At 47.3% G+C, this 14232-nt stretch overlaps 1 protein-coding gene across 5 annotated transcripts in view; it reads left to right on the top strand.

The window, feature by feature from the left end:
- Positions 1–14232, top strand: part of LOC117005078 (transportin-1-like) — a 189411-nt gene that overhangs the window by 25590 nt on the left and 149589 nt on the right. The window contains exon 1 of one of the 5 annotated variants that reach the window (XM_033076328.2): positions 576–800. The exons of 3 other annotated variants lie outside the window; for them this stretch is intronic. The gene's annotated coding sequence lies outside the window, so the exon portion shown is untranslated. Of the gene's footprint in view, positions 1–575; positions 801–14232 lie in introns of those variants that run through there. One more of the 5 variants, XM_033076329.1, reaches the window with a different exon arrangement.

Consider the following 14232-nt stretch of genomic DNA (forward strand, 5'->3'; position numbering starts at 1 on the left):
AATCATATTTGCAACAGCAGATGGACCCCAGCCCATGTTTAGCGGCTAGTTGGTGTAGTTCTGAAAGGATTTGCCAGTTAAGTGGTATATATTTGTCAGGTGTAGTTCCATTACCTTGTACAACTGGGAATGCTACAATCGTTCCCCCCCCTTTTCTGCCAGTCCTCCTGTGATGGCGAAGACATGGGCACAGAAATTAGTTCGACTCCCTCTATATCGCTACTTTCAATTGCCTTTTGTTTTACCTCCATCCAGACGAGAACCGGGTCGAGAGTGGGGATGGCATCCGATCTGAACGGCGATGGGGCTGGAGCTGATGCTGGCACTATGAGTGCTTCCTTTCTAGAGTTGGTACCAGGGTGGAGACTTGGGTTCTTTCCATGGGTGTCTCGTGTATCCATCAGTGATGTGGTTCCTTGGGGCTGTTGGAGCTTTGGCTGCAGATGCGTTGAAGCTGTGGCAGCGGTAGGAGCGGGACTGGGGCTCGGCATCATTGTGCCGGGACTTCCTGGTTCTGGTGCATTTCCAGGAGTGATGTGAGCTCGACATCCGGGCACCCGTAGTAACATCTCATCGAGGTCCGCCCCCGTGCGGCAGCAGAAGGCAGGTGTGGCCATCGGAGGCGGGGCTGTAGGCAGGGCTTGGCAGCCTGGCCAATCAGCTCTGGGTAGGAGTGGTCCGGGCGTTTCCACGGCAACAAGGGGTATAGTCGGCTCCGGCGCAAGCTGCGTGTACACGTTCGGTGCAGGCAAGGGGGGTGGTGGTCCCGGAGGCCACATGGCATGACGGTGAGGCCCGAGGTACTCGCCCAACATGGTGGCGCGGGGCGGTGCGGGACAGCATGAGGCGCTCCGGCTCGGCACAGCAGCCCCGTTGCGTGGGCACGGGGCGTTCCAGCCCCATGCGGCATCCCTGCAACACGGGCTTTTCTCCGTTGGCTGCCAAGGATTCACGGCTCAGCAGAGCCTGTCCGGTGGCCGTGGGCTGGCTCCCCGCCAGGGCTGTGCATGCCACTGGCGCTGTGCTGCATGCTGGGGCCATGCTGGCTGCTGCCGTGCCACGTGGCTCGGTTGTGCAATTTAGCTCACTACCTCCCGCCTGGGTCTCGCTATCACCCTCCGCTCCGACACCCAGCGGGGCCCCTCAACGCATGTCGGTTTTTATCTGCCTTAGCAAATTCAAGATGAGCCTCCAGGGTCTTAGAACTCTAACTGCGCTTTGATCGCCTTTTGAAGCGGCATCTATTATATATTTCCCAGTCCGCGTCCAGATACTCATACTTAGGCAGTCTCTTTAGTTGGTTCTTACCCCTGGTTTTTAGTCCATTATATTAAGTCTAAAAAGTCTCTTTTTCATAATCTACATCCCATTCTTGTAGAAAATCAATCCATACCTTACTTGCTGGATGTTCCTCCACGGAGACACATTCACCCATATCTTCAGTGGGGTTTTTCTTCTATTTAAAGAGGGGTATATGCAAAGGAAATCCAGATTTTTTCCACGGCTTTCTACCGCAAACAGCTCTGCTCACTGTATATTGGACGGCTCTCCTTGCACGCCTCTAATTTTTAATCAGCTTTTTTCGCTGCTTTTTCCGACGGTTGTCCCTGCATGCCGGTCTGTCTCCCCCCCGTTCTACTCAAGGGAAATGGCTGAGTCGGATCACTTCGATGGTTACCATATGTTATGACGGGGTCGCTGGTTGGAGACAGAGACGACACAAACTTACCAAGGGTCCTCAACAAACAGCACTGAGTTTATTATGGCCGCCCCTTTTTATAGGGGGTTTGAATTTCTTGGGCTTAGACAGCTGATTGATTGGCTCTCTGACCAGTGAGAAGTCTGCAGCTTAGGATGGAACATGATTGGGTGAAGTCCCTGTTTGGGTTTGAATATATCCTATCATTGTTCACCCAGGGACCTGTTTATTGAACCAGGCTGGCCAAACTGGGTTTGTTATTTATGGCTGAATTATTTGCCCAGCTACAGAGTGGCTATGCTGTGACAGGTTGAGATAAGGCAGTTTACTAAAGCAAAAGAAGTGAAAGTTTGTGCACGCATAAGCAAAAGGAAAAAAAAAATTATTCTCTATTTCCCATTAGTGAGTAATATTCAGACACTTTCCAGGAAACAGGGCTTCAGCATGTGTAGCAGTTGCTCCAGAAGGTGAATGTTGTAGAATAACGAATACCCTATAGTTCCTCCTCCCTCCCGTAGCTTTTATATCTGAGCTGATATCATATGGTATGGAATACCCTTTGCTCAGTTTGCTTCAGCTGGTCTAGTTGTGTCCCCACCCAGGATCTTGGCTGCCCCCAGCCCCTTGATGGGGAAGGAAGGCTGAGAGACAGTGCTGATGCTGTGCTAGTGCTGCTCAGTAGTAGCCAAAAGACTGGTGTGTTAACACCTTTACAGCTCCTAATGCAAAGCACAGCCCTGTGAGGGCTGCTAGGGGGAAGCGAACTCCAGCTCAGCAGGACCCAATGCAATCTCTACCCATTTTTCCATAGCATTTGCATCATACTCAGAACTCACATAATTTATATATATATATTTATCGTCTAGCTGATCCTTTGTATTTATTTCTTATTACTGGAATCCCTTCTTACCTACACATACAACTTAAACTACATTCTTAAACCATCTCTGTATCCAACACAGAGATTTGTACATTTTCATTAACTACTATACCCTGTCCTTTCACAGATAGATATTATTTCCCCTTTTCATGGGCTTCTTCCACCCCTCCAGGTCCATGACTTGGGCTCTAGTCCATCAGGATGGGTGGTCAGGACAGGAGAAGCAGCACAATTGATCATTGGGCACTGGCACCAGCCCACCTTGGGTTGTCATCGCATTCTCCTTGCTCCTCACAAAATTCATTCTTTGTCAGTTAATGTCATCCCTGCTACTTTACTTCCTGCAACATAAAACTCACACAGATTATTTTTCCCCCAAGGTTAAATTGTCTTGAGGCACACCCCAGGTCTCCCCATCCTTCTGCATTACCCACCAAGTACACCCTGGTGCTTGGGCAAAGACAATCCCACTAATGGGTTTGCCATTTCTCATGGGAGTAGAAATCCACGCCAACTTCCCCAGCCACTTCTATATGCATAGTGTGGGGACCTTATCTCCTCCCACAGTGTGTAGGGATTTTGTGTGGGCAGGGCCAGGGGTTAGCAGATCCCCTAGTGTTGACCAGCCAAGTGGCTTCAGCTATATTTATATCCCAGTGCTTCCAGCTATATTTATATCCCAGTGCTTCCATGCCCCATTACCTAATGCTCTTAACATAGTCTTCAATAATCCATTATACCTCTCAATCTTTCCATAAGGATTGTGGGTGATGTCACGGTCCGCACAACCTGAGCGGGGATCGTGATGGTTCGTTCGACCGCGAGGTGCAAAGGACAACAGCAAGAGACTAAGGTTTTGTTCAGCAACGAGCAGCAAAGCAATTTATTGAGGGCCAACAATTCAGTTTTGGGGTAATGGTGAGAAGGAGAGAGATAAAAAGATGACGAAGTAGAGAGAGAGCGAGAGAGAGGGAGAGACAGAGAGAGACAAAGACAGAGGCAGAGAAAGAGACAGAGGGACAGAGAGACAGAGAGAGAGCGAGAGAGAGAGGGACAGAGACAGAGAGAGAGCGAGAGAGAGAGAGAATAGGGGGGAATAGCTACCAACAGATGAGAAGTCCTCAGGTCATCCGGCGATGTCTTCCATCCATGGGGAGAAAGAAGTCTCCAAAGGTCTCTTCTGAGGGTGATAATTTTATAGTCCATTTCGAGGTGAGGGGCCGCTGGCCAAAAGGTGGGAAGATTTATGGACCATTGTGAGAGTGAGGCCTGTTGATTCAGCTGCAGAAAGTATGGTTCAGCCTGCACCTGCTAGGGCACAGCGCACCATAACGATGCAGCACACAACCAGACTCAGTTCATTAGAACATCCGCCTTGGCATAGCTTCAGCGGCTCCGGCCCGGAACGAGTGGTGGGGGTCTCAAGGTCTCAGTCACTGACGATGATTGTGAGGCAGAATCAGGCAATCTTCGGACCAACTCTTACAGGTGATAAGGGAGGGCATATATCCACTCAATACCATATTTCTTTGCCCAAGAGTTTATAAGGTTATTTTGAGTCCCATTGTCTGATTCAATTTACTCTGGGGTACCATGTCACCACAAAATGTGTCTCTCAAGGCCTAAGATAGTGTTTTGAGCAGTGGTACGGTTTACAGGGTATGTTTCCAGCCAGGCAGTCGTTGCATCTACCATGGTATGTAGCTCTTGCCTTGAAGTTTTCATGGCAATGGTCCAATGTAGTCAATTTGCCAGGCCTCACTGTATCAGAAACCCAGCCACCACCCTCTTTTCCAAGGAGAATTTACAGAATCATGAATCACCTAGGTTGGAAAAGACCTTTGAGATCATCAGGTCCAACCTATGACCTAACCCCACCTTGTCAACTAGACCATGGTACTAAGTGCCACATCCAATCTTTTCTTAAACATCTTTAGGGACAGTGACTCTGTCACCTCCCTGGGCAGCCCATTCCAATGCCCAATAACTCTCTGTAAAGAACATCTTCTAATGTCCAGCCTAAACTTCCCCTGGTGCAGCTCAAGACTGAGTCCTCTTGTCCTGTCGCTGGTTTCCTGGGAGAAGAGACCAACCCCCACCTGGCTACAACCTCCTTTCAGGAAGTTGTAGAAAGTGATAAGGCCTCCCCTGAGCCTCCTTTTCTCTGGGCTAAACCCCAGCTCCCTTAGTGGCTCCTCATGGGGCTTGTGTTCCAGACCCTTCACCAGCCTTGTTGCCCTTCTCTGGATGCATTTGAGCATCTCAACATCCTTCCTAAATTGAGGGGCCCAGATCTGGACACAGTACTCAAGGTGTGCCCTCACCAGTGCCGAGTAGAGAGGGATAATGAGGAAGAATGACTTCCCTGGTTCTGCTGGCCACACTCTTCCTGATACAGGCCAGGATGCCATTGGCCTTGGCCACATGGGCACACTGCTGGCTCATTTTCAGTCTGCTGTCAACTAGTACCCTTAGGTCCCTTTCTGCCTGGCTGCTGTTGGGCCACTCTGTTCCCAACCTGTAGTGCTGCAGGGGGTTGTTGTGGCCTAAGTGCAGGGCTCGACACTTGGTCTTGTTAAACCTCATATTGTTGGATTCAGCCTATCTATGCAGCTTGTCCAGGTCCCTCTACAGAGCCCTCCTACCCTCCAGCAGATTGACACTCACACCCAACTTGGTGTCATCTGCAAATTTGCTAATGGTAGACTCAATCCCCTCATCAAGATCATCATTAAAGATATTGAACAGGAGTGGGCCCAACACAGATCTCTGGGGGATTCTATTAGTGACTGACTGCCAACCAGATCATCATTCATCACCACTCTCTGGGCCCAGCTGTCCAGCCACTTCTTAACCCAGTGAAGAGTGCACCTGTCCAAGTCATGAGCTGCCAGCTTTTCTAGGAGTATGCTGTGTGAGATAGTGTCAAAGGCTTTGCTGAAGTCCAGGTGGCTCACTTGATTGCAGCATGTTTCACATTTGTGAATAAATAACCTGTGTGATGGCCTCCATGGTCAGGCCCACCCCTCGATTGCAAGCTCATCTGTATGGTGCATCCCTTCCTAGTTGTCCTGATGTTTCATGGGCCCATCGGGCTATAAATAGCTCACCCTTCCATTCGTAGTCCAAGTCTACCTGACCTATGCCAATCTTAGCAGCCTTATCTAGCTGTTCATTGTTCTGATGTTCTTCAGTGGCCCAACTTTTGGGCACCTGAGTATCTACATGACGTACCTTCAGAGCCATGTTTCCTACCTGTGCAGTGATGTCCTGCCACAGTGCAGCAGCCCAGATGGGTTTACCCCTGTGTTGCCAATTGGTCTTCCATTGCTGCAGCCACTCCCATGGGGAATTAGCCACCATCCAGGAGTCAGTATAGAGTACAGTCCACTTTTGTCATTCAGCAATTTCTAGGGCTAGTTGGATGGCTTTCACTTTTTCACTTCTGCAAATTTGCTTGCCTTTATCCTTCAGCAGCCTCAATGACTCATGTGGGACCCCACACAGCAGCTTGCCACCTCTGATGGTTTCCTATCACATGGCAGGATCCATCAGTAAATAAAGCATAGCTTCTTTTGTTTTCTGGTAACTTATATGGTGGTGCTTTTGGGCATGACTCACCCTCTCAGACAATGCTCCAAAATCTCTGCCTTCTGGCCAGTCCATAATCTTTTCCAGGATTCCTGAGAAAATTTGTTTTTCCCATTTGGGCTCATTGTGTAATCAATGCTACCCTACATTTTGGAGCTAGGAGGATGGCATCTCTACAGTTGGTGTATCCATTTGTGGGTAATGCATTGCTACCAAGCTGCTGGAATATGATGCAGGGACACTTTGAACCACCTTCCTCTACAGAGCCATTGTTCAAGGGACACTCTCTGGATCTTTAGGTACGTTATCAGTCTTTAGATTACTACAGATGACTTCCAGCACTGCTAATTCTCTCAAGTACTGGATACCTTGATCTGCACTGGTCCACTTCCCTGGGGAGTTCACAAGATCTTCCTTAAATGGATATCTTTCCCTCATGGTTGAGAGGACCTGTCTCCAGAGGCTGCAAATTCCTTCTTTTCCCATTCCTCTTTAATTTCCTGATCTCTAACAAGGGATCCCAGCTGTTTGGCTTCATGATGTTTTAATTGCTGAGTGTCAGCCCCATTACCCATCATTGAAGCAGCTAGGCAGAAATCCGCTCACCTGGCTGGCAGCTGTAATCCTTCTGAGTAACTTTGGTTTCCTGCTTGATTTGCTTCACTCCTTTTGATTTCTTTGCTGAATGACCTATTTCTCCTCCTCCTTCTTCTCCTTCTTCCATTACTAATCGATGGTATGAGCCTTTTACTTGCCTTGTCCATTTTTTTTTTTTTTTGTTTTCACTACTGGGGCAATTACTGTAGTTGCTGTGGTTTGAGTCCCTATCTCAGCCATAGTGTCTTCAAATGAAGTTTGGGGTCCTGCTTGTCTTGGTTTGAAAGACAGGTGTCTGCCAAGGAAGGCGGGAACCTTCCTTGGAATGAAAAATATGACCCCCATCCCTACAAATTATTAGAACTTTGAAATTAAGGGGCTTTTATTAGAACTTTGAAATTAAGGGGCTTTTAGGCAAAGATATGGGAAAAGGAATAACAGTTCTTTACCAGTATATATATATACATACATACATATATGTATGTATGTATGTATGTATGTATGTATGTATAACAAGGCACACAAACAACAACAACGGCAGCAACAACAAACAAAACCAGAAACCCAAGAACAGCCTTCTCTCGGCTGTCAAGCCCTTTCCCCTTTGGTGTAGTTACGGTCACAGCCGGCAGGGGCGCTGTTGAGTCCCGTCGGGGCAGGGCAGGTGCTATATTCCCCCGCGGCTGCAGGGGGCGCTGTGTCGCGAGTTCAGCCACTTTCATCTGGTTAATGGCGAGCGAGCCGGCAGAAGAGATAGAAATATAAAAAGGGCTTCCTTTACAAAGCCACAGGGGCAGCCAGTCTCAGTGCCCCTCCGGATCGCGAAATGGACTGTAGCAGGAACTTCAGAGCGGCGGCTGGAACAGCAGAGGCGGGCACACCTGGAGTGACAAACAAAATATAGCAGAAAACTCCACAGGCGTAGCAGCAACCTTGGAGTGTCCCGGTGGGCACGGGGTGCTGGGTTAAAGTGTAACGAAAAAGCTCGATGCAGCGGCAAAAAACAGTGGGGCGGGGCGGGGCTGGGCAGCGGCAGTCGGGTTCCCACAAACAGCCCGGAAACACTCCCTTGGGGCTCGGGGTCCCGGGTTTTCCCCTGAGGCACCCGAATAGGTGGTAGAGTCCTTTCCAGTGAGATCGAGTGTTCGATAAGATCCCAGTTCAACAGCTGCTCCTACAAGTAGAGCCTCACTCATGGTAGAAACAGTAAGAGACAGAACTCCGCGATGGCAGTGAATTCTTCCCACAGCATCTGTAGCCCGGCCGTCTCCCTTCCTATCTGAAAGCGAGAGAGCGAGAAGCTGAGCCCAGTCCCTGACCCCCCAACAAAATCTCGAGGTATCTGTCCTTCCCAAAACAAAGCCCCCCAGGTAAGAGAGTGGCCAGCTGCACCCTTCCCCCCACCATAGCCACTTCTTTTGTCTCTCTTAAGTACCAGTCGTTCCCATCTCTTAGGCAACAGATGGGACAAAATTCCCTGAGGGTAAGAAAAAAAAAACGGAAAAATCCTAGCCTCCAGCACTGCCTCAACGACTGTCTTCTGAGAGTACTGAGCTGTGGCTTGGTACGCACAGGCCAGGCCCCAGTACAGGGCTAGAAGCTGCTGGTTTTCATTGGGATAGTCAAGGCACCCTTCTATCAGGTGACCCTTCAGTTTGTCAGGGTTGGTTACCTGTTCAGGTTTAAAGTTCCAGGTAATGGGATGTGATAACTGCCCTAGGAACCTGCCCAAATCCTTTCAGACACCCTGCCACCCAGGAAATGGATGCCTCAGGGCAGATTTCAATACCTCTTCAACTAAAGTTTTTCTCGTACAACAGGACGATGCCAGATTCCATGAACTCCAGAGTGTACCAAGAGTATTAGTTGATATTATTAACAGTATTAAACAGCTTTCATGAGGATGAGCAAAGACCATAGGAGCCTGCATTATAAACCAATTTGCATCAATCTCGGAGAGTGAGGTGTATTCCTTCATTGACAGAAGACAGCTCCCCCTGCATAACAAGGCCATCAGTGCCAGGACAAAGCACAGAACATGCGTTTCTCTTAATGTGTTCCCAAACTGTAGTGGGTTGACCGTGACTGGGTGCCAGGTACTCACCAAGCTGCTCTATCATTCCTTTTCCCAGTGAGATGGGCGAGAAAATAAGATGGAAAATGAGTAGGTTGAGATAAGGCAGGTAACTAAAGAAAAAAAAAGGAAGGTGAAAGTTTGCACATGCAAAGGGGAAAAAAATTAATTTCTACTTCCCATCAGCGAGCAATGTTCAGTCACTTCCCAGAAAGCAGGGCTTCAGCACATGTAGCATTTTCTCTGGAGGGGAAAGACTGTGAAATAACAAATGCCCACCATTCTTCCTCCCTCCCTTAGCTTTTATATTTGAGCTGACATCATATGGCATGGAATATCCATTTGGTTAATTTAGGTCAGGTGACCTGGTTGTGTCCCCTCCCAAGATGTTGCCTACTCTCAACTTGGTAATGGGCGGGAGGAGAATGTTGAGAGACAGTGCTGATGCTGTGCCAGCACTGCTCAGCAGTAGCCAAACCACTGGTGTGTTAACACTTTTCTAGCTACCAATGCAAAGCACAGCACTGTGAGGGCTGCTGTGGGGAAATGAACTCCAGCTCAGCCAGATCCAATACACCCTGTCACTCCAGAAATAGAGATGGATTCTACTCCTATGTATCTTAATGGCATCAGCATACATTGTGCACTGGTGTCAATTAAAGCCTTATTCTCTTGTGGGTCTGATGTGCTAGGCCATTGGATCCACACAGTCCAGTAGATCCAATTGTCCCTTTCCTTCAACTGGCTGGAGGCAGGGCCCTTCTAGTTCTGGTCACGGTACTTGTTGCTCACTTCTTGTAGATATCACCTGGAGGTCTCTTCAAAAGGATCAGAAGTGACATCAGCCCTTTGTTCTGTCTGAGGACTTGCCCAGTGGAAACTAGAGCTGCATTTATCCTGCAAGATTTTCCTGTGGTGTTTGTTCTTCCTCTCAACTCACATATCCGTGCTTCTCGGGCAGAGGTGGGTTTTCCATCCTACTTCCTCATGTCCTCTCTGTGGTCACAGAGGTTAAACCACAGGTTACCTCATGGTGTGGACTGACTCACACAGCAGGGTGCTTGCTCCCAATAGCAGAGACTCTGGTCTGTACTGGTGTGGCATGGGACATTTCTTCTTTAACTTGCTTGAGTCTTTCAAATCTGTCCACAGTGTTGAACAGTCTTTCCACAGGCAAGGTTCAGGTCGTTAGGGAGGAAAATTATGATCTTCATATTGCTGGAGTCAGGTACTCACCCCAAGGACTGTTAGTTTTTCTTCTTTCTTTGACACCAATGACAATGAATTGGCATATGATGATGGTGCGCTGTCCCGGTTTAAAGGGACAGTATTACCAGGAAAAGGAAATTCAGGAACTCGCAGGCACAAAAAAGGTATAGGTTGGGAATAACAGTTCTTTACTGATATATTTATAAGACAAACAAAAACAGCATCAGCTATATGAAAGAAAAAAAACAGTGACAGAACAGAACAGAATTCAGTCCCAGTCCCTTTTTTCAGTCACCGATGGCTCTCCGATGGAGCAGGGCAGGCGGCTTCTCAGTCGCGGCTGCTGCAGGGGCAGGGGAGGGGGCCAGGTGGCCTCCCCGCCCCAGGTGGAAGAAAGGGTGAGGAAGGAACTCTGCTCACCGTGGGCGTCCCAGTTCCCAGTTGTTCAGAGGAAGCAGGAAGCTTTAGCAGTCCAAATCCAAGAAGCCTGATCCCAACAGGAGAAAAGGAACCTCTCTCCTCGAGTTTGGCCGGCAAGCTGTAAGAGTTCTCCTACCCCCAGTGTCCTCTTACTTGCCGAAAACAAAAGCAGGACTCCACCTTTCCCTAATGGAGCCATCAGGTTGCTTCAGCTAGTCCTTTGTCTCCAGCTCTTAACGGCTAATAGGAGAGCCATCCCGGCTAGCTTAACATAATAATGGGAAAAATTTCTAAACCTCGCCAACCCACAACATGCGCTTCATACAAACTCCCGCCACATGGATTGTGTACACTAGACCTTGTCTGGATCTACAGGGGACTGTTCATTATTCAAATCCCTATAAATTACCTCCAGCACAGCTAATCCTCTCAATTACTGGATACTTTTCTGCATGGCTTTCCACCTGCTTGGGCACACTATTAGATTGTCCTTGAGAGAATAACTTTCACACTTGAAAGGAGTCACCTCTAGAGGATGAGAGCTTTTGTCATCTTCCCAATTGCCTTGTCAATGCCCACATCCCAGGAGAGGGATCCCAGTTGCTTGGCTTCACTAGTTTCATATAGTGGGCCACAATATCCCAGCATTGGAGCAGCCAGGTTAGTAGGGGGTCACCCAACTGGAGGCTGAAATCTTTTTGAACATCTCAAAGCTCCCCTGGGGATAGGGATCAGATGATTATCTCTGGCCCTGCCTCTTCCTCCTGTTGTGAAGGCCCTGCTTCCTCTTTGTTCCTCACTATGCAAACTGATTTACTCTTGGATTTCTTCTTCTGTACAGGGGCAATTTCCACCGATACGAGTGTTCCTCTGGTTCAGCTACAGTTTGTGTGGCCACAGTGCCTGTTGGTCTGCTTTCTTCCTCCTCTCTCTGAGGGTGCTGTCTAGTGACAAGCAGTGTCTGATAAATAGTAGCCAGGGCCCAGTACACTGCAATAAGTTGCTTCTCTCTGGAGTTGCCTCAGCATTCTCCTTGCAAAATATTCTTTCACTTTATCAGGATTCTGTAGTTGTTCAGGGCTGAACTTCCAAACCATTGAAGTAGAGAATTAAAAAAAAAAAAATCTGCACTCAGGGCAGATCTTTTAATAACCTCCCAAGAAACCTCTTTCTTAACTCTAAACATGGTATGGACTGCACTGAGGACAACTGCCAGACATGACAAGAACATGCTTTCCTTAACATCCAAAGGGAATTTAAAATTCCCAAAAGCTGCTGTAACAGGCCTGAAGGAGGAAAAGGGGGTTAAAAGCTGGGGAAAACCATCCTCTCCTTTTCCCCCCCAGAGACTGGGTACAATTATTAATGGACTCCCAACAGTAGCACCCAAGGCCAGGGCAGGAGAACAACACTGAATACACACCCCTCATTGCACTTGATGTTATCATGTCATAAGCAGATATTCTACACTACAGCAACAAAGCAATCCTGATCCCTCTCCCTGCTGTGAAAAAGAGCACTACAAGGAGCATATATAGGAACATACACAGGGTTAGGCACCACACCCACGTGAACAGACCAAGCAACATTTTGACCAGTGGCTCCACACCTAATACAACGAATGGTTATATAAAATTAGTTTCCAACCTTCTCTGGTCAGATCTGTTGTTATCTCAACCCTTTGTGCTGCACATTGGGCACCAAAAAAGGCTGTCATGGTTTAGGAATGGTACTTCCCAATTAAGTTCTTACACCAAGACTTTCCAAACCACACTGCCACTCGCTTCTTCTCCCCTCTTCCCCCCCTTCTCCCCCCTTCCCCCTGCAGGTGGCTGGAGAGGAGAATTAGAGGCATATAAGGCAAAGGCCACATGTTGAGATATGAACAATTTACTGGAAAAACAATGAGATAAAAAACTGAAAACTAACAGCAACAATGTTAATAATTAAAGTATGCAAAAAGAGAATGATTCACATGCAAAAATATTCACCATAGACCCTGTGACAATGAACAGTGGCTGATGGGTTCCTCACCCCACCATGCTTTGTTCCATTTGAAAGGGACGCCCTTCTCAGAAGTTGAGAGAGTCCCTTTTGCCTACCTCTAGCAATGATGTAAGGTGGTAATGAATAACACAATGTCTTGGCTGCACTCCCTCCTGCTGATCTTGGCAGGAACCAGGACAGGTACCTGCTTTGATTTCTATATATGTTAAATAGTTCCCAGTGGTAAAGGATCCTGTAGGTAGCCTAAGGAGGAACCTACTCTGGACGATGATTGTCTAAAGCTTTTTCATGTCCCCACTAATAGTAGAAGCTCACATTCGTACTCTGATTTGTAGGCTTTTTTCCCTTCCACTGCAGAAAGATCTTATTGAGATTTAATTCTGGTTGTTATAAATTACTCACCAAATTCAGGTAGGTCAATCAATAAGGCAATTTATTAGTTCATTGATAAGGAACAGGCAAGCAGCACTGGGGACGTGGGGAGTCTGCGCTCCACCAACACGTCCGTCTCACCTTTGGTCTCTGCCCCTTTTATAGGCAGTTTCTTGGTGGGCTGTAACATGCCCACTGTGCTGGGGTACAAGTCCGAGCAAGCCCGAAGATGTTGGCTAGGGCCTAAGCAGCAGTGGCTACAAGCCTCCACCAGGTCTGGATAAGGCTCGAACATGTTGTCAGGTTGCACTTGTAGCAAGCAGTGACAAGCTTGCTCATGTCCAAACAAGCTCACATTTTCCTTATACATAAAAGTGGATACAATTCATGATTATAGTGAAAAAATAATAAAAACAAAAAATCAACAATTTACAACAAAGTGATTGAAACAAATATAATGAAATAAGTAGATTTTCCTGTGTCTCATGTCCATGCTTTACTTTGGATTCAGTATTCTTGTTTATATTGATCCCATGGTGTATTTTCATAATGACTGGAATCACTATGTAACATCTCACATGGTCATGTTAATGGAAAGAAAACCTGTGTCAGTTTTTCTTAGGTATGGATCCCTGGCCTGCATCTCTTCCTGCTTTTTCCTGTTCTCTCAACCTTCCTTTCTGGTTCTTGTTTTCCATATTTAATCTTCTTTTTCTCTAGTGCACTTGGTTTCCTGATAAAATTTGACAGATGTAATAATTGTGTCATAATTTCTGAATAGTAACTTTTGAAGCTCTGATCAATTTCAACCAAATTTGATAGTGATCCAAAAGTCTCAAAGATCATTGAATTTTTACAGCCTGCCTGGCAAGGCAGCAGTTAGGGTAATGAGACCCAAATTAGCACTTCCTTGTTTTGCTAGACCTCACCTTTCATCTACTCCATTTGTGCAAGCATCACCACAGAGAACTCTCCTGCCCATATGGTTGTGAGACCCAAGCATAGGTTTTAATGGCCTGAGTTTGGCTAACCCAGATTCTTTGCTTGACACTTTTCTGTACTAGAGGGATTGGTCACAAAAATTTTGTAGAAACCTTTGTGCGCATCCTTTCTTACTATCTGGTGACAAGCCTTTACTCACCCAGGACACTTCTTAGCACCTGGAGACACTTGTCTCCAGGACACTTCTTAGCACATGAGACTGGACAGCTGACTGTAACTTAAATATGGATTTAATTGAAAGCATTGGTAAGGTGAGATTAGGAATCACACAACATTACCTGGGCCACACTTAGGAACCACTAATGTTTCCTGCCCTCGGTGCCTCTGAACAGCTGTTAAGGCTGTGATGTGCAGCACGTGTGACTCATATTGAGTACTGTG

Source organism: Catharus ustulatus, chromosome W, assembly GCF_009819885.2.
Source record: "Catharus ustulatus isolate bCatUst1 chromosome W, bCatUst1.pri.v2, whole genome shotgun sequence".
Lineage (NCBI taxonomy): Eukaryota > Metazoa > Chordata > Aves > Passeriformes > Turdidae > Catharus > Catharus ustulatus.